Genomic DNA, 27,997 nt, shown 5'->3' on the forward strand with positions numbered 1-27,997 from the left:
AGGTTGAATAACATAGATTTGTAGGAGATAAAATGGAAAAATAAAGAGAAGAAAGCTTGATAAGAAAGGAAAGAAATAGCAGTAAAGATAATCAAATGAGTATTTCAGCTGGGGAAAAAGTAAACGGAATGGTAAGTCAGTTATGGGATGAAGAGATTGTAAAGCGAGTGAAGGTGGTGAAGAAAACACTCTCATTAAAGAGATTAGAAATTATCCTGTGACCCAACTAGCAGAGCATAAATATTGCAGATTTTATGGAAGTGGTAACTACAAAATTTAGCCAGGCAGAGGATTTCATCCAGGCATACTGACTAAGGAAGGAAATGGCCTCAGAGATGTAGGAAAGGGTGAGCTAGTAGAGAAAATGTCATAGAGCTGTTTTTTTCCCCATCCTAATTTTAAGTAACAAGAAAGATAAAGAAGCTAGGTGAATAAGTGGAATGTAAGGGAATTTTAAAGTTCACGGTGACCAAGAAGTCTTATCAGGTGTCAGCATACATTGAGCACACATTGACAAATTAAGCATATTCTTGGGAAATGGAGAGAGGGGAAACTTGCAGTCATGCCTGGTCTTCAGGTGAAATCCAGACACAGTGCAATAAAAACAAAGGAGACAGAAACAGGTTGATGTGGTCACTTAGGAAGTCAATAGAGGCATTTTCAGATTACGGAGGAAAACCAAGAAAGTGCACGCAAGAGAGAATGAAGTCAAAAGCTCAGTGGGTGACCACCGAGTTAGAAAATTCATAGTTCAAAACCGTGTTAGTGTGTTGAAAGGAAAGTATTCACAGGAAGAAGAATGACTATGTCAGCTTAGAGCACCTCTTGAGGAACATAACATCTGAGAGGAGGGATGCTAAGAAGAGGAGGGGTGTTAAGAAGGGGAGATATGCAGTTGAGAAGAAACAGGACTGCACTTGAGCAAATAAGAGGTGCTTGATCGGAGGACAAAGGTAAGAATAAAATAAGGAAGGAAAATGATAGGGCTGGGACTGACATGAAATCAGGGGGAAAGCATGTTCAAAGGCTGAAAGCAGGGACTGCCAAAAAAAGGAAAGGAAAGAGGAACAGAGGGGGTGGTACAAGGAATTACTTCCCACTGGTATAGAGGATAAAGAAAGGTCTAGGCTAGGAAGGAGCTGAAGGGAACCCCAAAACTGTAAAATAACTTTGTCTAGAAGACGACAGGCTGGTGGAAAACACAGGAAAAAAAAAAAAAATCTGTGCAGGATGTAGCAACTGAGTGCCCACTCAGCTGAGAAATATAGTAAAACTCTCACAGCAGCTTCTGTTCTCACGGAAATCTCTGGTAACAAGTCCACACTCAAATCAGAGACATTTTTTTATGTTATCTAAGCGCTATGGCTGGAGAGGTTAACATAACTGCATAACTGAATAATCTAGGGCTCTGCAAAGCCTCAGCCTCCGGTTTGTGGTTGCTAGTTCTCAAAAGCACATGTTGTTAGGCAGACGATCTGTGAAGGAGGATGCTGCAGGCAATTTACTGAGTCTGAGATTCGGCAGTGCTGAGCCTCTTCTCTGGAATTAGCCCTGCAAAGAGGTTGGCTGAGATAAGTGGCCAACAAGGGGCTGCCTAATTGTATGGTGCAACTCCGTAAGCATCTCTCAGCAAAACTAGTGTGTCTGTGTGACAAATTTAGCACTTCGGGTCATCAGTGGTTTGCAACAGTAATTGAATACTGCGTGGTAAAACCAATGACCATCATATTGACCTATGAAGTATAGGATAGGACATCATTTAAAAAAGGTTTGAAAATCTTACAAAATAGTGTTTAATCTCTAAATTTGTAAAGTTTATCCCTAACTTTATTAATAAAATTTTTCATCTCTAAAAATCCCTAAATATTGTTTTATCAGTGGTGTAGCTCCCTGCTCCACTGTCCTGTAACAGCAAGGCTGAGATCATTCAGGAGCTGTCAGACAGCCTTAGTCCTTTGCTATGTGAATAAAGGTGTCGTGTGGGCTAGATATATTCCTCCTTTCCAGTGAGGAATGGACCGCTATAGCAAACTGGTCTGTTCTCCCAGATGCTCCTACACCACTCTTTATCTTGCTGGCGTTGGCTATCTGATGTCGCGTACGCATTGCAATTCTTGACCATTTTAATGTACAGCTCACAGTATCAGGATGGTTGTCTTTTTCATAAAACATAGCTTTGATTAGGTTAACTTTTTAGATCCCATAACAGCTCCAGCTTGTGTATGCCATGCCTTCCTGGTGGGAAACTTGCAGTTGTGCTTGAGTGAACATTTCTTCATGTATGTTTTATAGGAGATCTTTGGCTGAGCAGTCTGTTTCGTCTGGTACTTACTTCCTAGAAATTTCTTTACCATTCTATAACTATGATGTATTTCTATTGTTATTAATTCCATTCGCAGTGGCTGCAGCAACCTGTGAAAAAATTATTAGGAAATCATGAGAAGACATTGTTCTGCCAGTGTCTGAAAATGTCGCGTTTGTGATACTTAGCAGACAGTAGCTGCCTTGCTGTTGGAGTCACATACCCAAAGAGGTCTGATAAAAATAAATAAGTAAATTTTGGACATTTTTCCAGAACCAAAACTGTGATTTTTTTTTCCTTACTTCTGCGTAATTTTCATGATGTGAAAAAAAAACAGATAAACAGACAGAAGGATGGAGGCAAGGGGAAAGACAAAGACATTGTGCAATAAGATATATAGAGTTTAATTCTGGGGTGTCAAAACAGTTTGATCGCTTGGGTCAGCTCAGACAGCTAAGATATGTCAAAACTTATCTTTGGGGCATATAAAAATTGGAGGTTTATGCAAAAATATAATTGGTTTTGCGATGACAAGGGAGTTTTCAGAAAGCCTCATTATAATTTTTTTTTATTTATTTCAGCGTTATATGTCACTAGTTGAAAATATGCCCATAGATATATTCTGGCTTTTTATCATAGATTTTTAATGGTATTTTTACTAATGTTCAGTTAGTCAAAAAGACATCTTCACTGTATATCAACTGACACCTAGCCTGGTTCCATTGTTAAAGATTCCAGATTCTTCAGTATACAACAGGTGAAAGAACTTGATTTTACCTGCTAACAGGTATATTTTGCCAGTATTTAATTTTTTCTTTATAAAAAATGAAAAAAAAATGTGGTAGAATTGGATTAAACTTTAGCAAAATTTTGAGAAAAGGATACCTTACAGTGCTGGTCTGTATGATGCATTATTTGCATAGACAATAGTAGGGGTCTGCTTTTCCTCACTTTTAAATACTTGCCCAAAAAATGCCACCACAGAATGACATTTTAGTAGAAAAAAACACGCTAAAGTACATCTGTAAATCTAGCTTGCAACCATTTTCAGTGTATTCCCTTGGGCTCTCTTAATTGTGTTTGCTCACTTTCTTCTTTGCAACCATCAGGGCTTTAGAAGAACCCTGGCAATCACAGACAATGCAATCAAAAGACAACGTATTTTCTTAAAAATTACATTTCTTACAAAGGTGTAAGCCCATTCTACACGGGGCTGATGCACTAGATTGAGTTATCAGGCTAGGCTTTGCCATCAAAGGTTAAGAAAAGGGTAGCAATTGTCTGTGAGGAAATGGTAGATCAACACTAATGTCTATTTCAGCCCACTACTCCATTCTTGCAGGACAGGTTTACCTTGAAAAAGACCACGTTCTTCATAACTGAGAAATAAGGTGTATGCCTCAGGGACTTGAAAGCAGTACAGAAATGACTGCTGTTCTAGCAAAAGCAACATGCAAACCATGTCCTTTTTCATCCATTCACTCGTCAATGTGGCTGTCAATAAGATTGTATTTACATATGGCTAATCCCACAGTCAATTCATTAAGATGATTTTATGAGAGAAAAAGGAAGATGACCTAAGCGGGTAGCTCTAGGCATACAAATAAGGTGAGATAACTTTCAGAGAATAATAATTTTGCTTTCTGAAGTGGACTTCAAATCCCCTCCAAAAAAAAAGAAAGAATAGCCTTGCTTAAAACAACCTTTTCTTCTTCATTCAGAAGTGATCTCCGATTAATTGTACGGTTTAGCTGAACTTTGCTTTCCTTGGTATCCTAGGAGAAAAGCTCTGGCAGACTGGGAATTTTAACTTGTTTGTAATGTAAACTCAGCATACTGGTGGTGCTTTTTAACACTCCAGAAACTGTTTGTAAGGAAAAAGAAATACGTAAAAAAAGCTTTGATCCTCTAAGCAAATAAAGAGGGGAGAAGGAGGTTAAAAGAACCACCATTTGTGAAAGGCAGAGAAGGAAAATGCAAGGAAGGTGTCTTTATTTTAACAGTTTCAGAGACTATTTGAAAGACTACTGGAAATATCAAGCACTCCAACCACAATAGAGCCCTCTAACTAGCAGGGAAAGATTGATTTCTTTTTATTGTTTCACTGACATTTTTGAGACTTCTCAGAACTATGGATTGCTTAGTGATAACAGTCAATCTGCCCAATATTTTTCACAGAAGCATATATCTAGGACAAAGCTTAGATACTTATGCTAATATCTTGAGTATCAAGCTCAAATAAACATATTCCTACTGGCATTACTCACTATGAAGAAAGGAAGAAGAACCTAGTCTGGAAGTAACAACAGCTCCTGGAAGCTGGGAAATGAGTTGAAGCCCAGGTTTCTTAGCCAGAAGCTGAAATGTAAATTGAAACATCCAGTTGTAGCAGCAGGGAGTGGTGGGATCCAGCAATTCCCTGTTGTTTGCTTATCAATGGGAGATGTTCCTGCTCCCTAAAATGTCACTGATCAAGGTATTTTGGCCAGTAGGTAAGAAGATGGAGTCAAATATCCACATGCTCTTTTCAAGCTCCCTGTCTATTTTGCATTCACCGGTTTTAAGGAAGGAAGCAGAAAATTAGCTCAATTTAGACCTAGATACCTTAAATCAATGTCCAGTGAGCAGCTGCAGAGAATAATAGGCTTTCTCAGTCCCTCTGATTTCCTGGCAAGGGCACAAGGTCCCAATTAGAACTTAACCTGAAAGGGTACAGTATCCATTGGGGTAGAAATTGATGGAAAGAAGCCTTTTTTATGTAAGACTCTTCATTTTCAAAGACTGTACACAAAGTTCCATTTTCCTGAGCGCAGTATTTATAGTTCCACAGATAATGACACTAGTAAGGACTTCATCTGATCCATTTCCCCTTCCAAAGACGACATAAACCCTCTCCAAGTCTTTATTAACTAATACTTGTTGAATGATCCTCTTAAAATCTGCAACAGCAGAAATTTCACAGCCTCCTGCAGCAGTACAAGCCAGTGTTTCACTGTTCTTATGGACTCTAAAAGTTTAACTAAATCCCGCTTTTGCAACCAAGCACTCTTGTCCTCTGCTATAGAGATTAGAAGCAATTCAGTACTTTCCTTTCCATTCCAGCCCTTTATATTTCAAAGGGATTAGATTTTAGCTTTTTTAACGCTCATTTATGTAGTGTTCTCCTAAGTCTTCTCCTCCTGACTCAAGGAAAAAACTGCTTTTCTTCTAGACATGTGCTTCTTTTAGAATCTTGTTGTTCTTGCTGTTTTCCGTGGAACCCTCTCTGGTTGCCCATTTGGACTCATACCTAAATAGATAAGTATAGCTGATGAATGGCATGACTTCACTTGTCTTGAATACCTTCCTCAAAGAAATCCTTTGTGCCATTGCTTTGCTCTCATCTCCAAGCCTCACTCCTGTCCAAAGAGACCTCAGGAGCCCCGCAGAACCATATTGATATCCTTGTCCACCTTCCAATTCTCTACAATTATTCTGGACTGTTTCTGGTCATTTCTAGTTTGCAAATACTTGCATACCCAAGCAGCCAATTGTCAGCCCTTATAGTCACATTCGCAGTTCAGAAGAAATTTCTTATGCAGTTTGAACAACCTGCTGGTTTGTCTTTGCTGGAAGAATCTACATGGGCCATGGCTTCTGTTGGCTCAGTCATCACTAAACAAAGGGGTGCTTAACTGCTATGTTGTCTAGCACATGCCATGTTCAGCATGACACGTTTGGTGTGTTTAGTATAAACTGAGCATTGTGATCATTAATGTCAGCTAGCAGCCTGATTGTCCACAAGTCAGAGAAATGCTCCCCACGTGTAAAAGGGAAGCCTCTAAGTCAACCTCAAGCATAAAACATACCAATGAATACTGCAGATGTGAGTGATGGATACAAACTCAGGATCAGTATTTGTTTGGGTATTTCCACAAAAAAAAAGGCAGAAGCTTCTCATGCATTCAGGTTCATAACTGCGGAGCAATGTGTCGGGAAGTCTCGGATGAGAAGTTCGACTTTGCTGCTGGCAAACCCACACAGAGCTCATCTACATTAAGCCTGATGAATGTGGCATTAGGCAAGAATCCAGAACTTCATGCCCCCTAGACACATGTTCTGCCTCTCCTGTTTAATTTCTCTTCTTTTATTAGGACTTAAACTTTTCCCTGTCAGACTAGAACATATCCCAAATTGGCTAGGCCACAGGTAACATCAGAGGGGTCCTAACAGATGCCACAGGTAGCTGCCTCAAAGGCTCCATAGGGATCCCTTTGCTGCTACTAGGTTAATGCATATGAGGGTAGCAATTACTACCAAAAGAAAGAAAGTCTCAGAAAGGAAGAAAAAAGTAAAAGCCATTCGCTCAAGTATCTGCATTAATTCATGGAGCACCTTAACATTGCAACAAAATATGTCCCCTCTAGAATTCAAACTAATCAACATGATTTTTTTGATATATCTCAGTAAATTAAAACACACCTGTCCATCTCATTAGTTCCTGACCATTAACTTCCAAGCCTTGAGTTTCCACTGAACAGGTAAACAGCTGCTCTGAATATTGAACTGGCCCTACTCCACCGCAGTACAAGCCACAATTATGCATGAGAGTAGTCCCTTTTCTCCACCTTTTGTCTAACTTGGTCACACTGAGACTGCTAAACAAACACTGCTTGGATGCACTGAGTGAAGGGCAAGGTTCATCTGATGTGAGAGACAACTTTTTTACAGTCTGGGATACAAAGACATGATGGGGCACATCCAGGCAACCAGTGGGGTACAGCTTGATTCTTTTACTCTCCAGTAGTAGTGCCCCAAATACTCACCTAGTGTGTTGTGTCTTGAATATAGATCATGACAAGTAAGCGTTTACATATGCTGTCTGATCGTGGTCAACAGAGCCTAGAATTGTAATGCTAGTTATTGGGTGTTTAACAGTCTGTTTCTAAGGCCTTAGAAACAGCTTCCATGTAAAGAGTCATCTATATTTAACCAACAGGAATCATCTCGTTCTTATTTTAGAGCTCAGCAAGTTCTTTGCAACACTTTTTTATAAAGCACCAAGTAATAGATGCTTAATTGAGTCCCGTTATTGTCCACTCCCATTTATAACACAGCTTCCATGTCAATGATTACAATTTAATACTAATATAAGTAGCTTCAAAAACAAAAGCATATTTGGAATCATTTGTGTTTATCTTTAGAGAGTAAGAGCTGCAAATATGAATGAATAGAAGGGGATTAAACACCAGGCTAATTGTTCATTAGGCAACCTAAGACTGATTAGTGTGCTAATCCATTTAATATTTTTTTCTATTTGTTTCCATTATTATTCCTGCCAAAAATTTTTTGCATGCATTAATTCACCTCTATTTATTTATTAATAAAGGAATTAGTTGGGAAATCAGGTCTTGCATCCTATGGTCCTTTCTCAAGAAAAACTTACATGACAGCAGTAACATAAGGACTTCAAGATGTGACTGGAACTCTCTGTACTGCTCTTTCCCTAAAATAAAACTTAAACTCTTTCAACGAGATTAATGTGAATGCACTCTCCATCTGTATTGATTACAGATACTTTCCATGTTTAAGATGTCTTATTCTGCAAAAATCTGCATAGTTCTGTGTAATGTCCTATGAAAGTGGTCCTGATTGTACTCAACCCAAAAGAATTGTTCTAAAATTGATTGCTGAATACTGACTACTATTTTGTATTCATGTTTACATTATTTTGATGTTCAATTAACTATCTTCAATGACCTGGATGAAGGCATTGAGTGCACCCTCAGCAAGTTTGCGGATGACACTAAGCTGAGAGGAAGTGTGGATCTGCTGGAGGGTAGGGAGGCTCTGCAAAGGGATCTGAACAGGCTGGACCGCTGGGCTGAGGCCAATGGCATGAGGTTTAACAAGGCCAAATGCCGGGTCCTGCACTTGGGGCACAACAACCCTATGCAGTGCTACAGACTGGGGGAAGAGGGGCTGGAGAGCTGTAGGGAGGAGAAGGACCTGGGGATGCTGGTTGACAGCTGACTGAACATGAGCCAGCAGTGTGCCCAGGTGGCCAAGAAGGCCAATGGTATCTTGGCTTGTATCAGAAACGGTGTGACCAGCAGGTCCAGGGAGGTTATTCTCCCTCTGTACTCGGCACTGGTGAGACCGCACCTTGAGTACTGTGTTCAGTTCTGGGCCCCTCACCACAAGAAAGATGTTGAGACTCTGGAGCGTGTCCAGAGAAGAGCAACAAAGCTGGTGAGGGGGCTGGAGAACAAGTCTTACGAGGAGCGGCTGAGAGAGCTGGGGTTGTTTAGCCTGGAGAAAAGGAGGCTGAGGGGAGACCTTATTACGCTCTACAACTACCTGAAAGGAGGTTGTGGAGAGGAGGGAGCTGGCCTCTTCTCCCAAGTGACAGGGGACAGGACAAGAGGGAATGGCCTGAAGCTCCGCCAGGGGAGGTTCAGGTTGGCTATCAGAAAAAAATTCTTCACAGAAAGAGTCATCAGGCACTGGAACAGCTGCCCAGGGAGGTGGTCGAGTCACCTTCCCTGGAGGTGTTTAAGGAATGGATTGATGAAGTGCTTAGGGAGATGGTTTAAGGGAGTGTTAGGAATGGTTGGACTCGATGATCCGGTGGGTCCTTTCCAACCCGGTGATTCTATGATTCTGTGGTTCTTTTTGCCATATAAGTAGAGGACTGAGAGTTATCAATAGCTAACTTAATTATCATATCTTCCAAGTTCCAGAAAGCAATGTGTTTTTCAGACCATCTACACTTTAGTAGTGCCAGATTCTGTTTCCCAAAATAAACCTTGGAGCAAAGTAGACTTACCATAAAATCATTCACCAATGTATTACCACAAATATGGGAAGATGAGCAGCAAGCCAGGTAGCAGTTCAACAGAAATGGATCTGAAGCTATGGAAGATTAGAAACAATGTATGACTCAACAACATGGTATTGTACTGTTATGAAAAAAGGAAATCTCCTACTGAAATTAATAAATCGGAATATTCTCTGCAAGACACGGAATGTAAACATTATTCTCTACTGAACACTAATAACAACAGATTTGTAGTATGATGCCCACTTTTGCACTTTACATTTTAAAGAATCATAGAAACATAGAATCACTAGGTTGGAAACGACCCGCTGGATCATCTAGTCCAACCATTCCTAATGCCCCCTAAACCATGCCCCTCAGCACCTCATCCACCCGTCCCTTAAACACCTCCAGGGAAGGTGACTCAACCACCTCCCTGGGCAGCCTGTTCCAGTGCCCAATGACCCTTTCCATGAAAATTTTTTTCCTGATGTCCAGCCTGAACCTCCCCTGTCAGAGCTTCAGGCCATTCCCCCTTGTCCTGTCCCCTGTCACTTGGGAGAAGAGGCCAGCTCCCCCCTCTCCACAACCTCCTTTCAGGTAGTTGTAGAGAGCAATAAGGTCTCCCCTCGGCCTCCTCTTCTCTAGAAGAGGAGAAAGAAGAAATACAAATCATTGAAACAGAGACTAGAGAATATCAACAAGTCTTCCTGTGTGAAAAAATGGTTTTATCACAGGTAAGTGACAGGCTGAAATTGCCACACGGAAGTCTAGCCCTCAGGAAAAGCTTTCAATGATAAAGAGTGTGAAGCTACAGAATGAACTGCTGGAGAGTCTCAGAAGTTCCTATCTCCAAAGATCTTTAAAAACAAGCTGGTGAAGACATGAGTTAGATGAGAGTAAAGTTGATCATGATTTGGGTAATAGCAAAGGAAAACCAAGAACTTTCAGAGTCCCTTCCAACCCTCCTCTTCTCTAAGTGACATGAAGATCATTCAAGGGTCATGTTCCAAGATCTTACAACATAGCACTCCACACCGCAAAAATCTAGCTCCCTCAGAGCCAACCTTGACATCTGTCAGCAGAGCAGAGCTTCCACTGTTCCCTTTGTGAGGCGAAGCAGAGACAGCAAGATAACAACATGCTTCTCTTGGGGAATTAACAAATTTCAGGACAAAAAGAGGTTGCCTTGCAAGAAAGAAGCAAGCTTTGCCATGTAGAGACAGACCATGTGTGTATGCAGGGAGAGTACCCATGGCAATTCTCTGCTTAATTCACACACAAACTCATTATGAGTGCCTATTCAGTTCCTGCTCTACTCCAGAAGCAGCAGCATGCTGTATCAGCTTTAATATACATAGCAAAGTAGTCTGTCATATAAAGACCATTAGCAGTCCTGCCTCTTACCGTAGGGACTATGCAGAAATGTATCAGGCTACAGAAACTAGCATTAAATCATTAAATGAGCTCTAATATTAGGACAACAGAGAAGCAAGAAAAGAAAGAACAGTACAACTTGCACTGTCAACTTCAACATCTGCTCTGCATGTTCGTAGGCTTTGATACCCTCATGTGTAGGGAATGCACTGCATAAGGTTATAAAGTAATGTATGTTTTTGGAATATTTGCATAAGGATATGAATGCAGTAAATCTATTGACGTCGTCAATGCAGAACTACTGTAACTCTAACGCTTTCTGCACTGCAGTGATGATTATGAAACAAGTAAGTATTTTATGTTATTAACTTAAGGCATCATCCTTAGGAAATACTAATAAAACACATTGGCAAAAACATAAACTGCAGCAACATGAGTAGGAAATTTGCAATATGTTCCTCATAATAGACAAAATGTTAATACTGTTACTCAGCAATTATTTAATCAAAATTATACTTCAGGAAAATCTGAAATAACAGAGATTTCGGTTGTTAGAAATAAGGGCCCTCTCTTCATGTTAATTACTGAAGCAGGGTTAGAGTATATTTTAATAAAAGCGTGAGGCAGTATTGAAATTCAAATAAGTCCTTGGAGGTTTTATGACTCATACAAAATGCAAAGAAATTCAGAAAGAAGATTTTACAAAATTAATAAATCTTTCTTAAAGAGAGATAAAGAATTATATGCCATCTTCTAAAAGGACATTATGTTTTGTCGTGAGTTTGTGAAAACATGTATTATTCATATCATTGACAGAAAGGATATTTTGCCTAAATTATACTCTTACCTTTCTACCCTGAAATTTTTCTTCCATTCAAAAACTACTGTGTCTTTCATCATTCAAGGCCACTGTGCATTGACCCTGAAGAATACTGAAATATTCCTTTTATCAATTCTAAATCAGGTGAACAGTAAAAAGATTTTGATTTATCATACATTATAAATAGTTCACAAATACATAAAAAATTAAAGCGGGATTCAGTGGATCAGATCCTAGACTGTGATAAATTAGTGAGAAAGTCAGGGGAGCTACTCCACATTACACCAACAGGCAATGCTGTTCAATTTGTCAGGTGTACTGCATTTCAATCATTTAACAGCTTCAAGAAATCAATAAGATCTGCAGTTTCAGGTTTTCAAATATCAGCCTGCTTGCTTCCCATGTGCTTACTCAAGCAGTAGAGAGGACTTTGCAGTAAAATCCTTGCATTGCAATAAAATATTACCTTCAGACATGCTCACAGCCTGTCTAATTGAGACTAGATATTCCGACAATGATCTCGGTTGTCACCAGTAGGAAGCTGCTGTGACTTCATGGTATGAGGACATGAGTCATGAAAATGTTATTCCAGTCCCCCAACAAGTGTAAGTCGGTGTAACAGCACTGTTAAAAGATCCAAGGACAGAAGCAACTTGTAAATGTAAGAAATATGGGAATTTCAGCAACATATGTAAGGCTGGAAGAGGAATTAGGTCATTTGGTCTTCTCATGCCCCAAAGCAGTCAGGATTATTATGTCATTTCTGAGAAAAAGTTTGATTATTTTTTTCTTGAAAACTTCTGATGGTAGAGACTCCACAGCTTTCCCAGGCAGGTTGTCCCAGTGCCACATTACCTTTATGATCAGAACATTTTACTTAGTATCTAGTCTAAACATTTACTTTCGCAGCTGAGTTCATTCCTGCTTTAGCTAATGACTGCCACCAAATTTCTCCTTTCATCCCAATTAATTTCTCAACTCCTGAACTTGTGGCAGCTTGGCGTGCAATATGGTCTGGTCACATCTGTGATGAATATGAGACTGCTGATGTGATCTCGAAAACTGAGAGTCTTGGGCCATTCTTTCTATGATTTCTCTAGTCTTCTGAAAGTGGCCCTCTTCTCAGTCTGAGACAGCTTCTAACCTCATGAACTAGTCATCAAGCCATGAAACATTTATTGCCACTGCAAAGACTCACAGTAATGCTTGTGGAACAAAAAAAAGTCCTAAGATTGCTAATTTTTAAATTTGTCACTTATTACAAGGACATCCTTCTATGGAGTTTAGCAGAAAAAACAGAAACCAAGACGTGTTTTAGACTGTGCAATTAGCGTGGTGTGTTGCAAAAGGAAGCATTTCTTTTTGGCACAATCTCATTCATCAGCAGTGTAATGTTCGCTTTCTAAGTTGTAGCTCCAAATAATCTTTTGGTCCTATGTGAGACAACAAACTTCAGCCTAGGCATTGTTTTTTCAAGTGGCACCAAGTTTTTGTTGCATGATGGTTCCAACTAATCATAGCATCACAGAATCATAGAATGTTTTGAGTTGGAAGGGACCTTAGAGATCATCCAGCTCCAGCCCACCTGCCATGGGCAGGGACACCTCCCACTAAAGGAGGTGATTCATTGTTGTCTCTCATGCTCATTAAAGAAAATATTTAGAATTTATTCGAGTAAAGGACTCAGTGTTTGGTGAAGGAAATAATACTGATTTGAAAAGTAAATAGAGGGTGAATAAAGGAAAGAGCTATTGCTGGTGAAAAGGAGTTGATGAAAAAGGTATTGAGAATAGCAGAAATGTCCATTTTTCCCTGATAATTATTTCTCTATCGGTGTAATGTGCTGCTAAGATCAACAAAACGTCCTAGACTGACTCAGATGGTTTAAGAGTCATTGTGCTTCCTAATTTAATTATTGAGAAGAAAACAAATCAGTTCAAAACCTTTGAATTAAGCAGTAGCCATGGCTGAAGCTCAGTTCGTCCTTCATGGAGGAAATTCAGTACAGTGTTTTTCTGTCCCAGGCTTAGCCTCCACTTGATGCCAGGGCCATGTCTCTTCTGCCTAAAGGGAGGAAAGGACCTTTAAACTGTCTGATGGCCAGAGACATTTGCAGACTTTTCCATGCCTGTTGTCCTCATTGCTGACTATCAGCCACGCTCTAATGCCTGAAGGTCTTCCTCTGTTCTCCTGATCCTCCTGTTTCACTGCAGAACCCAGGCACATTTCTTAATGCTATCCTTCAGATGCTTCTGAGCCACTTTTGTCCCTGAAGTTTTCTGAGAGCCTTCAGACTATGTACAGATTATCTACCAAGTTCCTTTCTGTTTCCTACTGCTCCAGGGGCTGGTAATCTCTGGCTTCTAACATCCATGCTGACTTTTTCAGAGTGATAGCAGAGAATACCTGAAATTATACAACAGTCTTATTTTCTCAGCTCAGACACATTGCTATGGAGCAAAGCTACTTACATGCTGGAGGACTTTTGAGCCTGTAGAGAGCAGAATATTATCTGGATTTCTGCCTGGCACATAGGAAGTTGTCTCCTCCCTCTTGCCCAGAAGACTTTCACTACCTGTAGCACTGAGATCCTTGTGCCCTGAGCCCCTGCGGTCATATTTGACTCCAGCTCAATGAAGTGTGTGGAGAGCAACTGTAAAGACTCAGTTGATTGCACAACTATGCTAATTGTTTTGCCCTTAGGTCTGAACTTCATATCATTTAATCTCCCTACAAACTCCATGCAGTTAACCAAATAGTTGCATTTCATCTCAGATACTTCAGACTAACATCACATAAAAATGTTTTCTAAGAAAGTAAGTACTCCTTCTCCCTTGTAATCAAATGCATGTATTTATATTGAACCTGTCTGCTTGTAATTAATACCAACAGTGAAGGTAATATTTAATTTGCCTCACATGCCTCAAAAAGATCAAAACGGCCTTGACTCCCACTTAGATATCAGGAAGAAAGGGAAGGAATATCAGGCAGGAAAAGGAAGAGATCTGGCAGGAAAGGGAAGAGACTGTCATGGCTGAGTCGAGACTTGCTGATTAAACTAAAAAAGAAGAAGGAACTGCACAGGCAGTGCAAGAAGGGACAGATAACCTGGGACATGTATAGAGACGCTGCCCAGTTGGGTAGGGATGAAGTCAGGAAGGCCAAAGCGCAGCTGGAGCTGAACTTGGCAAGGGAAGTAAAGACTAAGAAGAAGGGCTTTTACAGGCACATCTATCAAAAGAGGAAGATCAAAGAGAAGGGTACCGCCACTGACGATTGGAAATGGGGATCATGTATCAACACATGAGACGTCTTAACAAAAACTCAACAAGTTTTTTGCCTCAGTCTTCACCAATAACTGCTCTCCTCACCCCTCCTAGGTCATGGGACAGCAAGATGGTGACCAGGGAGGTAAAACCCCTCCCACAGTAGAGGAGGACCAGGTTCGCGAACACCTAAGGAACCTGAACATGCATAAGTCCATGGGACCTGAAGAGATGCATCCCAGAGTCCCGAGGGAATTGGCAAATGTGGTTGCCAAGCCACTCTCCATGATATTTGAAAAGTCATGGCAGTCAGAATAAGTCCCTGGTGAATGGAAGATGGGGAACATTGTGCCCATTTTTAAAAAGGATCGAATCGAAAAGACGACCCTGAGAACTACTGACCTGTCATCCTCACCTCTGTGCCTGGGAAGATCATGGAACAGACCCTCCTAGAATTTCTGCTAAAACACATGGAAGGCAGGGAGGTGATTAATGGCAGCCAGCATGGCTTCACCGGGGCAAGTCCTGTCTGACCAACTTGGTGGCTTTCTATGATGGGGTAACTGCAGCAGTGGACACGGGTAAACCGTTGGATGTGATCTATCTAGATCTCTGTAAAGCCTTTGACACAGTCCCCCACAACATCCTTCTCTCTAAATTGGAGAGATATGGATTTGATGGGTGGACAGTACAGTTGATAAGAAACTGTTTGGGAAGCTAAGTGGTATAGTTGCCACACCAGAAGGATGGGATGTCATCCAAAGTGACCTGGACAGGCTGGAGAAGTGGGCATCTGAGAACCTCATGAGGTTCCACAAGGCCAAGTGCAAGGTCCTGCACCTGGGTCAGGGCAATCCCCGTTTTCAGTATGCGATGGGAGATGACGTGCTTGAGAGCAGCCCTGCAGAGAAGGACTTGGGGGTGCTGGTCAATGAGAAGCTTGACATGAGCTGGCAATGTGCACTCGCAGCCCAGAAGGCCAACTGTCTCCTGGGCTGCATCAAAAGAAACATGGCCAGCAGGGCGAGGGAAGTGATTCTGCCCCTCTATTCCTCTCTTGTGAGACCTCATCTGGAATACTGTGTCCAGTTCTGGAATCCTCAATGTAGGAAGGATATGGAGCTGTTGGAATATATCCAGAGGAGGGCTACAAAGATGAGAGGAGGGCTACAAAGATGAGAGGAGGGCTGGAGCACCTTCCCTATGAGGACAGACTGAGAGAGTTGGGCTTGTTCAGCCTGGGGAAGAGAAGGTTCAGAGGAGCTCTTGTAGCGACCTTCCAGTACCTGAAGGGGCTACAGGGAAGCTGGAGAGGGGCTATTCATAAAGGCTGGTGGGGATATGATCGGGGGCAATGGGTATAAACTGGAGAGGGGCAGATTTAGACTAGACATTAGGAAGAATTTCTTCACCATGAGAGTGGTGAGACACTGGTACAGGTTGCCCAGGGAAGTTGTGGCTGCCCCATCCCTGGAGGTGTTCAAGGCCAGGTTGGATGGGGCTTTGGGCAGCCTGATCTAGTGGGATGTCCCTGCCCATGGCAGATGAGTGGGAACTAGATGATATTTAAGGTCCCTTCCAACCCTAATTATTCTATGATTCCATTCTATGATTCTATAAGAACAAGCAGTCGTTCTCCAGTTCCCTTTCTGAGAGATAATCTCCCTTTTACCAAGTCAAAAAGAGATTGTGGACTTTGCGAGTGGGGCATTGGAGGGCAAGAAGGAGGTATCTGTAGCAAATTACTGTACTTTTCACGAATTCTGTGACTACCTGGGACTTTTTTGGTCATTTCGCTCCACAACATGACTCTTTGTTCAAATCAAGGAAAAGAAGAATCTGACAGTGAGATTTACCTCAGAAGACATAGCATGAAAATTGAGACAGCTACAATGTGGAGGTTTACATATTCAGAATACTTTATTTAATGATAAAAAGAAAAATAAAATTTATAAGGAGTGACTCAGCTGACCCATTTCAGACAATTACTATAGGAAGAAAGCAACCACACCCCAAAAATTGGGTTTTTTTCTATAAAGGGACCTTTGAATAACCAGATCACATGTAGGAATGTATAATCTGACTTTTTCCTTAAAAGAATCCCTAAAACCGTAGGGCAAGGTTCCAGCAGACCAGGCTCAGTTTTATCCACGTTTCCTGCATGATTGAAATTTTGGTCATAATTTGAATCAGAACCTGCTCTGTGACTGACCTCGAACAAAATGCAGTGTCAGCAACAGAGGGAAACTTGGTACTGCTATTTTTTTTCTGGTCTTTGCCAGGTTGTTCTCTCTCATTTATTTCCACAAGAGTCTGCTCTGCATCTTTTCAAAAAATGAAAACTCTTTGCAACACAAGATTCCCAGTAGGAGGAAGGCAAGCTGTATTTGAGATCCTGCAATGCCATCTTTACTATTCAGTGGTACATTTGTCTTACAAAGGGAATTTTTTGTCCCCGAATTCGGAGTTTTCCTTTCCACTGAGACTGAACTTTAACACATTCAAAAGCAACAATTTACTTATGCTGATGGGGAATTTTTGCCGTGTGAAACTTCTAGAATGCTAAGTTTTTTAAAAACTTATCATCAAAGGACGTTACCAAAAGGATTGCTCTATGTATGCATTGTCACAACTATGCTTCCCTAAGTGTACGCTGTTGACCTCTGTCAGAGAATGAATACTGACAGATGTGGAGTACAAAGACCTTTGCTTTAACCCAGTCCAAAGACAAGTTTTTTTGTGCTAAACTGTTAGGCTTGAAGCGGGAATAAATGCAGGGAAGTCCTTTTTCTTGCTTTACAGGAGAGATCAAGTTGGGAGGTCATCGCAGACCCTATGCCCTCAAAGTCAGTAGATCTGTGAATTAGCTGTTCATAATCTTCAGGGATGAAAAATTAAAACTGTGTTAAAGTGAGAAAAAAAATATTATTAGAAAACCTGGCGAGGATTCAAGCTGTTCATCTAGATCTTGTTGATTTGAAAGATTTGCATTTCAGACTTTCCTGAAAATATTAAGTTATTCTTCCAATCTTCACACAGTGTCAACACTCTGGTCCAATATTAAAGTATTCAAATATGCAAACACTTCTCAGTTTACTTGCCATGCACATGTGATAATTTTCATCTTGGTTATAATGAGGACTGAACCAACAGTTTCCTCAGCCAAAACCATTACATTTTTAAACTAAAACCCTCCTTCCTGCTTATGAAGCTGAATTAGGTTCAGAGCTTCTGTGGTTTGAGTGTGGAGGAGGTTACACTGCACAAATTAAAGCAAATATACTTTCTTCCAAGTGATGCTGTCAGAAAGTGACTTCTGCTAGACTCAAGGTTTTCATGTAGAGGCGTTTGCAGTATCATAAATACCTGCTCTTCCTTCTTGCGTCAAGAGTTCCTGAGACCTCGAGTGCCCTTATTTCCTTTCTGAGCACAGATTCCCTGACAGGGTTCACCAGAATTTAGTTTAGTTTAAATTCAGTGACTGGTGGGTTGAGTTCTTTCTTTTCTTTCCTTAGCCTTTGCTGTCTGCTGTTAAAAGCTGTCATGCATTTGAAGCTCTCTGATAAAAGGCTAGACTTTGCACCTTCTGCATAAAACAGCATGAATCTGAGTCTTATAGCCCCCAGGAGTGGTTTCTCATTATTTCCCTTGCGTATTCCTTTCTCCTCCTCAAAGGTACCTTTTATTTCTCCTCCCCTGCCACAGCTTGCAGTGTCTCTCGTTCTGAGGTTGGGCTCAATTAGAGCTAGGGAAAGTCTTTCCTGGGGCTGTCAAAGATTCCCGGAGACTCCCATAGTCTTGCAAAGATTGTACCGTAATCTTGCAAATATTTCACCACCTGCTTGATTTTCTCCTTTCTAAGGACTTTAAGCCCCCAAATCAGGACTATTAACAAGGTCAGCACAAGGCCACTATAACATCCATCATCTGTTAGACTGGTCTTCTCTGCATTCAGAAATAGAATCATTCCTTGGTAGGATTTGAGTTAATATGGTTCATTCCTTTACATAGTCAAATCTTCCTGTTTATTAGTTCAAGACAGTCCTGACTTTGAGTGGCAAAACCAAGTATTAGCAGCAATTGCAAGTACATTTCTCTGCTGAACCTCAAGAGGATACACCATCTGCATCACTCAGTCCTTATAGCCTGGCTCGTATTTATGCTTTGGAGTTCAGGGATTTGGGGAAATTTTTCCACTTGTTACCACTTTATGTCCTGTGCTTGTATCAAGGGTTTACAGCACCCCAACACACACAGTCTTCTATCGGTATCTGTTAAGGCAGCAGAGGATTAGTTACAACACAGGCAGCCACAGGAGCTTCTCTAGGACTGCACACAGCCTGCCCTACTAGTACTGGTCCCTAGTACTGACCCTTCAGCATGATGCTGTTGCACTGGTGGTTTGATGATTTGGTTTTCCTTCTCTAGGACTTCATTATGAGAAGTGGAATTTAGTGTTAGTGTATTCCTGTTGTGTTTAGGAATGTCCATTTTTGCTAATGTCTTTAAATCTGAAATATTTCCCTAGCATGAAACTGAAGTATCTCCACTGATTTTCACTGAATAACTCCTGAGTTGCAGCATCATAAACATCACAAAGGCAGACCAAATTATCCTATTGCATAGTTTGAATTCACAAATCTACCGTCACTAACTTTCATGTGGTCATAGATATAGCTAAACAGGTTAAGAGAGTATTGTTTATGTCTCATCGGGCAGTGGATTTACTGCTTAAATCCATCAAAAAACATACACAGAACAAGGAAACCACTCTCCTTACGACTCATATTTTAGTAGTCCAAACTGTTCCTTAACTGCTCCTGTCCAGACTTAACATATTTTTAAAATGAATCTTAACTGTCAATGGATGACTAGAGGTACAGAACTCATGTCTAAAAATTATTCAGTTCTAATGTCATGTCGTGTTAAAAAAATGTGTGATATTAGGCGAGACATTTCATAATACTGGACATCTGTCTTTGACAAATAAATATGGCATATTCAAGCAAAACAGCTGTAGGAGAATATTAAAGATGCTCTCGAGCTTTTATAAAAGAGAAAAGCATAGTGAATTGAAAGAGTTAAGGCCATTTTTTCCACAAATACAGATGAATAAACAGCTAAAGAACATTAAGATAACATCAAAGATTGTAATTTCATAAAGTCTTATCTATAGCTTGCATCATATGCTTGAGCTTTGCGATTTCAATGCCCCCCTCCATGATTTAGTTTAAAATGTGAATTTTGCCTCCTTGTTCCAGGAGATTATGGGCTTTATCTGGTCAATTAACACTCTTTTTCTTAGATGATATTTCGGTTTGATTTGGTTTTGTCCTAAGAGTTGAGAAATGCCACATATATTAAGCAGAACAGACAACCTTTGATCTCCAATCCACCTGCTAATTCTCCATTGGGTATTCAACATAAATTCCTTGCACAGACCTGCCACAGAAACGAACAGCAGCTCAATATGCTGCAAGTGAGAAATACAGACAATGCCGAGGAAAAAGCTGGCTGCTGTTCACTGCTGATGGGCTATTTTTAGCTCAGAGACTGTTATTCCACTGGGTAAACTCAAGGCAGGTAAAAGAAAATGCACTTTGCAGGCTCATCTGCATGAAGTGCTGGATCAATCGGAATTCTCAATACCTTTAATGCAGTCATATTTTTAACACTTGGCTGGCAATATTTTGTCTGGCTGCTTGCTGTGGCAAATCCAGTAGAACTTCTATAGAGCAGTCATGCTGTTATAATAATAAGATACCCCCAAAATTTACGTTGTGATAAAATAGACATCATGATCATCCTAAAACAGCTGGCTAGCAAGTCGAAGAGCCAATAGCTACATTTATATCATTGCATTTAAAAGGACAGTCAGCACTTTCCCCTCTCTAACTACATCTTGCCAGTCTGCAGCTTCTTTCCCCTGTCATCAAGGATGATGATAAGATTTCAGGTCTCCCATTTCTCTGAGCAAAGGGCCATGGCTCATGCACCAGCTCGGAGATTTAGGCCACAATTTAAACCTTCAATTGCCAGTGATCAATTTAGCAAGTCTGACTTCAGCACTTTCTGTCCTACTTTCATTGGTCAATGACAGTGTCATTGTTGACAGCGTCAACGACTGTTTCTATTAGCTTCTCTTTTTTACCAGTGGTTTTCACTATTTTTGTATCACTGAACCCTTCCTATATTCACTTGTAGATGCAGATTCTGCTATAAGTGTATTGGCATTAGGATTGCTTTTCTCAGAAATGTACAAAAGCAAGGATGTCAGGAAATTAGTCCCTGGACTCATGTGGATTTACAGACCACAGGTCAAAAACTGCAGTTTTAATCTCATTGGGAAATAGCATTATAAAAGAACAAACAAACGAACAAAACTGCAACCAAATAATATCTTAAAATCTGTCTCTGATCTATTAGATCATGCAATGGTGAAAATCAGTGTTTCCAGCAGATTTCTGGCTTTGGAAGAGCAGACAATTACATGAATTAAGCCTTTTTTCACCTGAGGACTTTTCCACAATATTTTCTTCTGCATTATCCCATGCAAGTCCATTAAAGTGGAATATTGCACTCTTAGCTTCCTAGGAATACATGTCTAACCCAAGAATCTAACATCTGTGTCACCGACATGGGCAGTGGGATTGAGCGTACCCTCAGAATGTTTGCCGACAACACCAAACTGTGTGGTGCGGTTGACATGCCAGAGGGAAGGGTGAAAGGACCTTGATAGGCTCAAGAAGTGGGCCTATGCTATCCTTTGAAGTTCAATAAGGCCAAGTGCAAGGTCCCACACCTGGTTGGGGCAATCCCAAGCACAATTACAGGGTTGGTGGAGAATGGATTGATAACTGCCCTGAAGAGAAGGACTTGGGGCTGCTGGTGGATAAGAAGCTCAACGTTAACTAGCAATGTGTGCTTGCAGCCCAGAAAGTCAATCATATCCTTGGTTGCATCAAAAGAAGTGTAACTAGCAGGTAGAGGGAGGTAATTCTGCCCCTCTACTGCTCTCATGAGATTCCACCTGGAGTACCGCCTTCAGTTCTGGAGTACTCTGCACAGGAAAGATATAAATCTGTTGGAACAGGTCCATAGGAGGGCCGTGAAGGTGATCAGAGGGCGTGAACACCTCCAATACAAGGACAGGCTGAAACAGTTGGGTTTGTTCAGCCTAGAGAATAGAAGGTTGTGGGTAGACCTTACAGCAGCCTTTCAGTATATAAAGCAGGCTATAAGAAAGTTGGGGAGGGGCTTTTTATCAGGGAGTACAGTCACAGGACAAGGAGTAATGGTTTTAAGCTGAAAAAGGATAGATTTACATTAGATATTTGGAAGAAATTTTTTCCTTTGAGGGTAGTGAAGCACTGCAGTATGTTGCCCAGAGCAGTGGATGCTCCATTCCTGGAGGTGTTCAATGTCAGGTTGGATGAGGCTTTGAGCAATCAAACCTAGTGGATGGTGTCCCTGCCCATGGCAGAGAGTGTGGAACTAGATGATCTCTAAGGTCCCTTCCAACTCAAAGCATTCTATGATTCTATGATTCCCAAAACCAACATTGGTATTATTTATGCTGGAAATATATTAGCAGAAACACATTTCACTACGATGATAAACCTTACTTATATTCTTAGTTCAGCAGGGAGCTCTTGTATTTTGCCCAATACCCAGGAAACTACATCTCCATAATGTCTATTTCCTGACATATAAGTTATTTTGGTTTGTGATTGCTGGCTGGGATGTCATAGAATCATAAAATCATAGAATAGTTAGGGTTGGAAGGGGTCTTAAAGATCATCTTGTTCCAACCCCCCTGCCATGGGCAGGGACATCCCACTAGATTAGGCTGCCCAAGGCCCCATCCAGCCTGGCCTTGAACACCTCCAGGGATGGGGCAGCCACAACTTCCCTGGGCAACCTGTACCAGTGTCTCACCACTCTCATGGTGAAGAAATTCTTCCTAATGTCTAGTCTAAATCTGCCCCTCTCCAGTTTATACCCCAAGTCCAGCTTATGTCCACTTTATGCTCCAAAGATGGTGTCCAGCTATCATACTGTTGGTTTTTATACTAGACAAAGTGAGGTAGAACTTCCTTTTCATATCAGCAATCACTTCCCATGTTACTTCTCATTAGCTCTTTTCAACTTCTTAAAGCACAACAATAAACTGTTCAGGGAAGGGCAAAGGCTTCTCCTGTTTATTTGCATGCTTTAAGATTTGTGGCAGTTCTTCTCAAACCCCTCTGTGATAATAGCTTATACCAGTAACTTCCCCTTAGGCTCACACAGGTACACAAAATGTTTACAATGATGATATATTGGTTTTTGAGCATCCTGAGCATCTGCTACAACTGTGTAGCTCTGCTTCCAATGCCTCACACCTGGCAGAGACTTTCTAGTGCATCTAGGAACATCCATGAACTATCTCTGCATTATTAAACAAATAGAAAAGGTCTTTTCTCCATTTCAGATTATCAGAAATCACAAATAGCTCTGCTAATCCTGGTTGTACTATAGCGGCCTTAAGCCATTTTTAAAAAGTGTCTTAGAGAAGTGTAGCTGTTAGAGGGGATAGAGATCTTGTCTATGTCAGGCCAGATTAATTAGTCTTCTCCAATTAAGGGAGAGGCAAGGTGTTCAGCTCTCCCTTTTTAAGCAGTTTTCCTAGGTTGCAATGAATCTGTCTCCTATGAGGTCTCTACCTCTCTGCATTGAGAAGAGAGGGAGCTCTGTGACGTGCATGTGTAGTCTCCAGTCCTTAGAATGGTTAAAATTAAATAGGATTAAATGCACCCATTTTGCTTATTTTTTTCAGCTATTTTATCAAATGGAAATCATTTGTCTAAGTTTTCTTCTCAGTAGCAGTTTGGAGGCATTAATTTTTTATCACTTGTAAGTTTCAGGTTTTTTAGCCTGAACTATGATGTATAATACCAGTGGAAATATTATAATACTGTAGGAACTTCACCACATGCTTCAGTTGTTTTTATACCCTTATTGCTGTGCCATCTTAATGCAATTTTTCAGAGTCCTGTGTTATTAGCCTGCATTTATCATTTATATCCCTCTCCTGAGGCTTATTGCAAGACTCTATAGAAGAAGATAAATGAATTACAGATACAGGAATTAATTGTTGCCTCATTGAAGCACCCCAATAAAGGGATATTAGGAACATTGATTGGAGTGAAGCAGCCCATAGGCCACACAGATGGGAAAGGTAGGAAGAAAGGTTGGACAGAACTGGAAAAAATGGTAAAAAATAAATTCACAGATTTGGGCAGGTGTGAAAATGGAATCCAGGGAAAATGGTCAATGGCCATAGACCTCCAAGGAATGAGGCTTTGGAAGCCAGATGTTAAATATGACTTCCAGAGGGTTTGTCCCCTGTTGGCCACACAGCCTTTGCTACAAGCCATGTCACCGTTGCCGAGCTCATTAGATGGCTCTGCCTCTTCTTTCTCTTAATTTCCCCCCTCACTTTGGGTCAGGCATAGAAAACCCCATTCCCTCTAAAGGGTGAAAGTGGCTTGACCCTTCCTGGCAGACCCTTGGTGGCCTCTGGTCCTAGCCCCATCCTGACCCCAGGGCTTGGCAGAACAGCCCTGGGGGAGAGCAAGGAGAGCGTGAGGAAAAGAAAGAAGGACCACAGTGCTGAAAAAGAAGACAGTGTTAAAAAACAGTAGAGAGAGGAGGAAGGAGGGACTGAAGGGCAAAGTGAGTTCAGAGAACTGTGGAGGGCACATCAAAATGATTGTGTATATTAAAGTAGCATATGGTGCCTTGAACCTCAAGGGAGCTGTGTTGTGCTGTTGTGGGTAATGACACAAAGTAGTGGACTGTCCCTTTCCCTGAAAGTCTTGTGGTTGGAATGTATAAAATACATCAGAAGGGAGAGGAGTGAGTGGAATCAGAGCCACCAGGTAGCAACCAAGCTCACCCCAGCCAGATGTGTCAGCAGCGAGGCACTGATGTCCTCCAGGAGGGTGGTGAGACAGAAGAAAACAGGATACAGAAGACAGAAAATTGTGGTGAGGCAGAGGGTATGAAAATGGCCAGAGATGGATGCAAAGTTCAGCTCCAGAGAGAGTGACCTCAAGTCACCGACCTCAGGCCTGACCTCAAGTGTACACAGAGTCCATGAGAGGGTGAGAGCGTGACAGATTTCCTTGCTTGGAGCAAAAATAGTGACTGTGAAAGAAATGGGAAAGTGGCAAACAGACACAAAAGAGAAGGAAGCTGGGGAAGAAAGGAAAAGAATATGAAAACACTGTCCTCAAAACCAAGTCAGATATGCCAGCCATATTAATTTCCAGCGCAAAAGCCCTTCCTTCACTTCATCTCAGTGAAGGATCTGAACACATTTAAGTTGTGCTTTTTAAATAATAATAATTTAATTTTTAATAATATTTAAATAATAATAATGATAATAACAATAACAACAACAATGACAAGAAAGGAAAGGAAAGTCAAAGGCTCAGCTTGATTTTGCAGGAGAAACATAAGGAGAAGCTCCGTATGAAGGTGAATGTGTTCTTCTCTGTCTAAAGAACAGATTTGTGGGTGGTTTCAAGCAATTTCTGTGGTGGAGCTGATGATCCTAAAAAACAATCTTTTCTGTTATGTACTACAGGGTTTTCTTTTTAACCACAGCTATCAATCAGACAACTTTTCAAAGAGGGCAAGTGTCAGTATCTCTGCTCTGCAAAGGGAGATGAAACAATTCACCCATAGGCAGCCAGTATCACTCACCAGCAAGGCTGCTGCCTGGCCAATACCTCCTCTGTGATCTCTCTGCAAGGGCTGTGGTGGCTTTGGTGTTAATACGATGGCATGACAGTCTGAAAAAGGCCCTCACCTTGTTCAAAACCATAGGGTAGATATCTATTTGCCTTGACTCTTGTGTGGCCAAAGGAAAGTGGTTGTTTCTTTGCCAGTGAGCTGAAGCAGATTATAGGAATCTATAGTGGACACAGGCAGTGGAATAACTCAAAGCAGGGGTGATACTCCAGGGTTTTTGTCTTGATTATGGTCATTCAGTGTACGACTGGGAGAAAGTATTTTGTGCTTTGGATAACAATATCTAGAGTCTGAAATAAGTACCTCTCTGTTTAACTTTTGTCCTGTAGATAGAAATTAAACCTACACATAATAGCAGCTGCAACAATAACTGGAGAGTAGGAAGATGTTTATCCCACTTGTGAAAACATAACCTCTACAAATTCTCATGTACAAATTCTCCCTGCAACATTTAGTGCTGGACACTCTCTGACACAACATACTGGACTAATTGGACATGGGTGCAATCCATCCTACAAATGTCTATACTCCTAAATAAGCTGTAAAGTACTCTCACATTCTGGTTCTCAGCCTGTATAGAGAAGTCCAACTAAAATATAATCTCCTTCAAGAAATCTCACATTACATATTTTCTTATATTCTGAAACAAAATTCCTTTCAATGCTCTCTTCAAAGCACTTGTACTCCCAACAATGGTTTTGTAACGTGCTTATCAAGGCTTCACCTTCCAACCAGAGAGGCACAGTTAATTACTATAGTCACAGAGTGTTTGCAGCAGTGTTTCCTAAACACTCTGCTGTCCTCAAAGGTGTCTGGTTGGTTCATTCTTGAAATGACCACCTATAATAACAGAGTTGGTAGAGATGCTACAATTGTTTTGTAGATTTTAATATGGAATTATTTATCACCTTTACTGCTTCAAATGTGCAGTTTGTTAAAGATTAAACACAGAAACATGGTTTTTAAAACTGAATTCCAGTTTCCCATGGGAAAATGTTTCTTTTTGTGCTACAAATGGAGGATAGATGAAGAAAAGATATTTCTTTAGAAAACAGATTGGTGCATGGATGAAATTGTTCATTTTCATTGACTCTCTAAATTCAGATCAGTGTTCTTTGAATCTACTTTTTGCAATTAGAAAAGAAATTATGTCTTTTATTACGTGCATGTAGCTTGCTTTGCTGAAGGGAAGCATCTATGTTACTTGCCCGGCACTGCTTCAAACAAGCTACATAACAAATAATCAACAATCACACTTCATTTTAGAAAAACACACTGTCCCAAGGCCCCAGCGGGCCAAGTGCAGGATCTGAAACACAAGCTAATGGGAACAGATGTGGCTGGTTATCTTTGAGGGCCAGGCACAGAGTTATTGCCCTGTAGAAGAAGCTGGTAGATAATGGCTCCAACCTCACAAATGGTGGTGAGCAGCTTGAGCTTTCAGGTAGCTCTGTGGGAATGATGAGGGGAAAATCAAGTCCATATATTGAATGTTCTTAAGCAGAAAGAGATTTAAGGGAATTCTGAAGCTCTGACTCTCCAGAAGCTTGGAGCTTTATTAGAAAAAATCATCACTAGATGTTTCCCTGTTCTTGTATTTTGAGCGCCTCTGTACTGTTTAAGGAAGTATGTGACATAGAAAGGAAGAGGACAAAGAAAATACCGAGTCTCTAAATCCATGTAACAAGACAAAGCAGAGAAAGCAATCAGCCGGATTCATCATCTTCCATTTATCCAATTTACACCTGCTGTAGAGCTGACCCTTGTAAGAAAATAAATACCTGGCAGCTATTTGCTAGTCACGATAGGTGTTACATTCCCTTCTCACAGACCACCAGTGGCCAATGCATTGATTTTAAAATAAGTCCGAAAACAACATTTTTAACATCATGCTGGATTATTACTCCTTCTCTGTCTTAGGGAACATTTCCTCTAGTTCTTGCATTTTCCTTGGTGGCCTCTCCATCTAAGCACTGACCAAGCTCAACTTGCTTTAGCTTTTAAAATATGACAAGGTAATAAATCATGGCTGCAGGCGAGCGGGGCAGCTGTGTTATTGTAGTTTAGCAAGAAAGCTGCCATACAGTGCCGTGACAGCTTCTCATTTTGCTCTCTGTGGGCAGCACTGTCTATGTCAAAATCATGTCCTGAGGTCCACAGACCTCCTGTGTGTCCACACCCTGGAGGGGGTGATAGAGAAGGGATATAAGTAGCAGGGACACATTGCAGAAATGGATTTCCAGAAATAACCTGGGTGTTGAAAACCTCAAATAGGCCATAGAACTCTGTAGATACTGTCCTCCATGGCTATACCCTTGCCTCAGGTGTTCCTAACCCATTTCCTTGCCCTGGGATCCTGCAGGCTGGAGGCAAGCAAGCAACAAGTGCAACAACACTGCACTACAGCAGTGGACAAGCCCCATGAAGGAGTCCCCATGTTCAAAGAGGCTCCAGCTGGTGCATCTGCTGCCTACCCCACCAGCCTTTCCTCTCCGACATAACCCAGTATGCACTGTGCTCTTCTCAGCACTCTTCAGATCATCAAACTCATGTTGATAAATAATAAACTTTGGAGATTTATTGTCAGACCCTGGAGGATTTATTGGGTAACTTTCAGATCAGTTTAGGGAATT

General features: G+C 41.0%; 1 protein-coding gene across 6 annotated transcripts in view; it reads left to right on the forward strand.

Annotated features, from left to right (window-relative positions):
• The window catches only part of GRM3 (glutamate metabotropic receptor 3), a 113,004-nt gene that overhangs the window by 5,059 nt on the left and 79,948 nt on the right, over window positions 1-27,997 (forward strand). Inside the window, exon 1 of one of the 6 annotated variants that reach the window (XM_054063101.1) lies at window positions 895-953. The exons of the other annotated variants lie outside the window; for them this stretch is intronic. The gene's annotated coding sequence lies outside the window, so the exon portion shown is untranslated. Of the gene's footprint in view, window positions 1-894; window positions 954-27,997 lie in introns of those variants that run through there. 6 annotated transcript variants of the gene reach the window in all.

The sequence above is a fragment of the Cuculus canorus genome, chromosome 1, assembly GCF_017976375.1.
Source record: "Cuculus canorus isolate bCucCan1 chromosome 1, bCucCan1.pri, whole genome shotgun sequence".
Taxonomy (NCBI): Eukaryota; Metazoa; Chordata; class Aves; order Cuculiformes; family Cuculidae; genus Cuculus; species Cuculus canorus.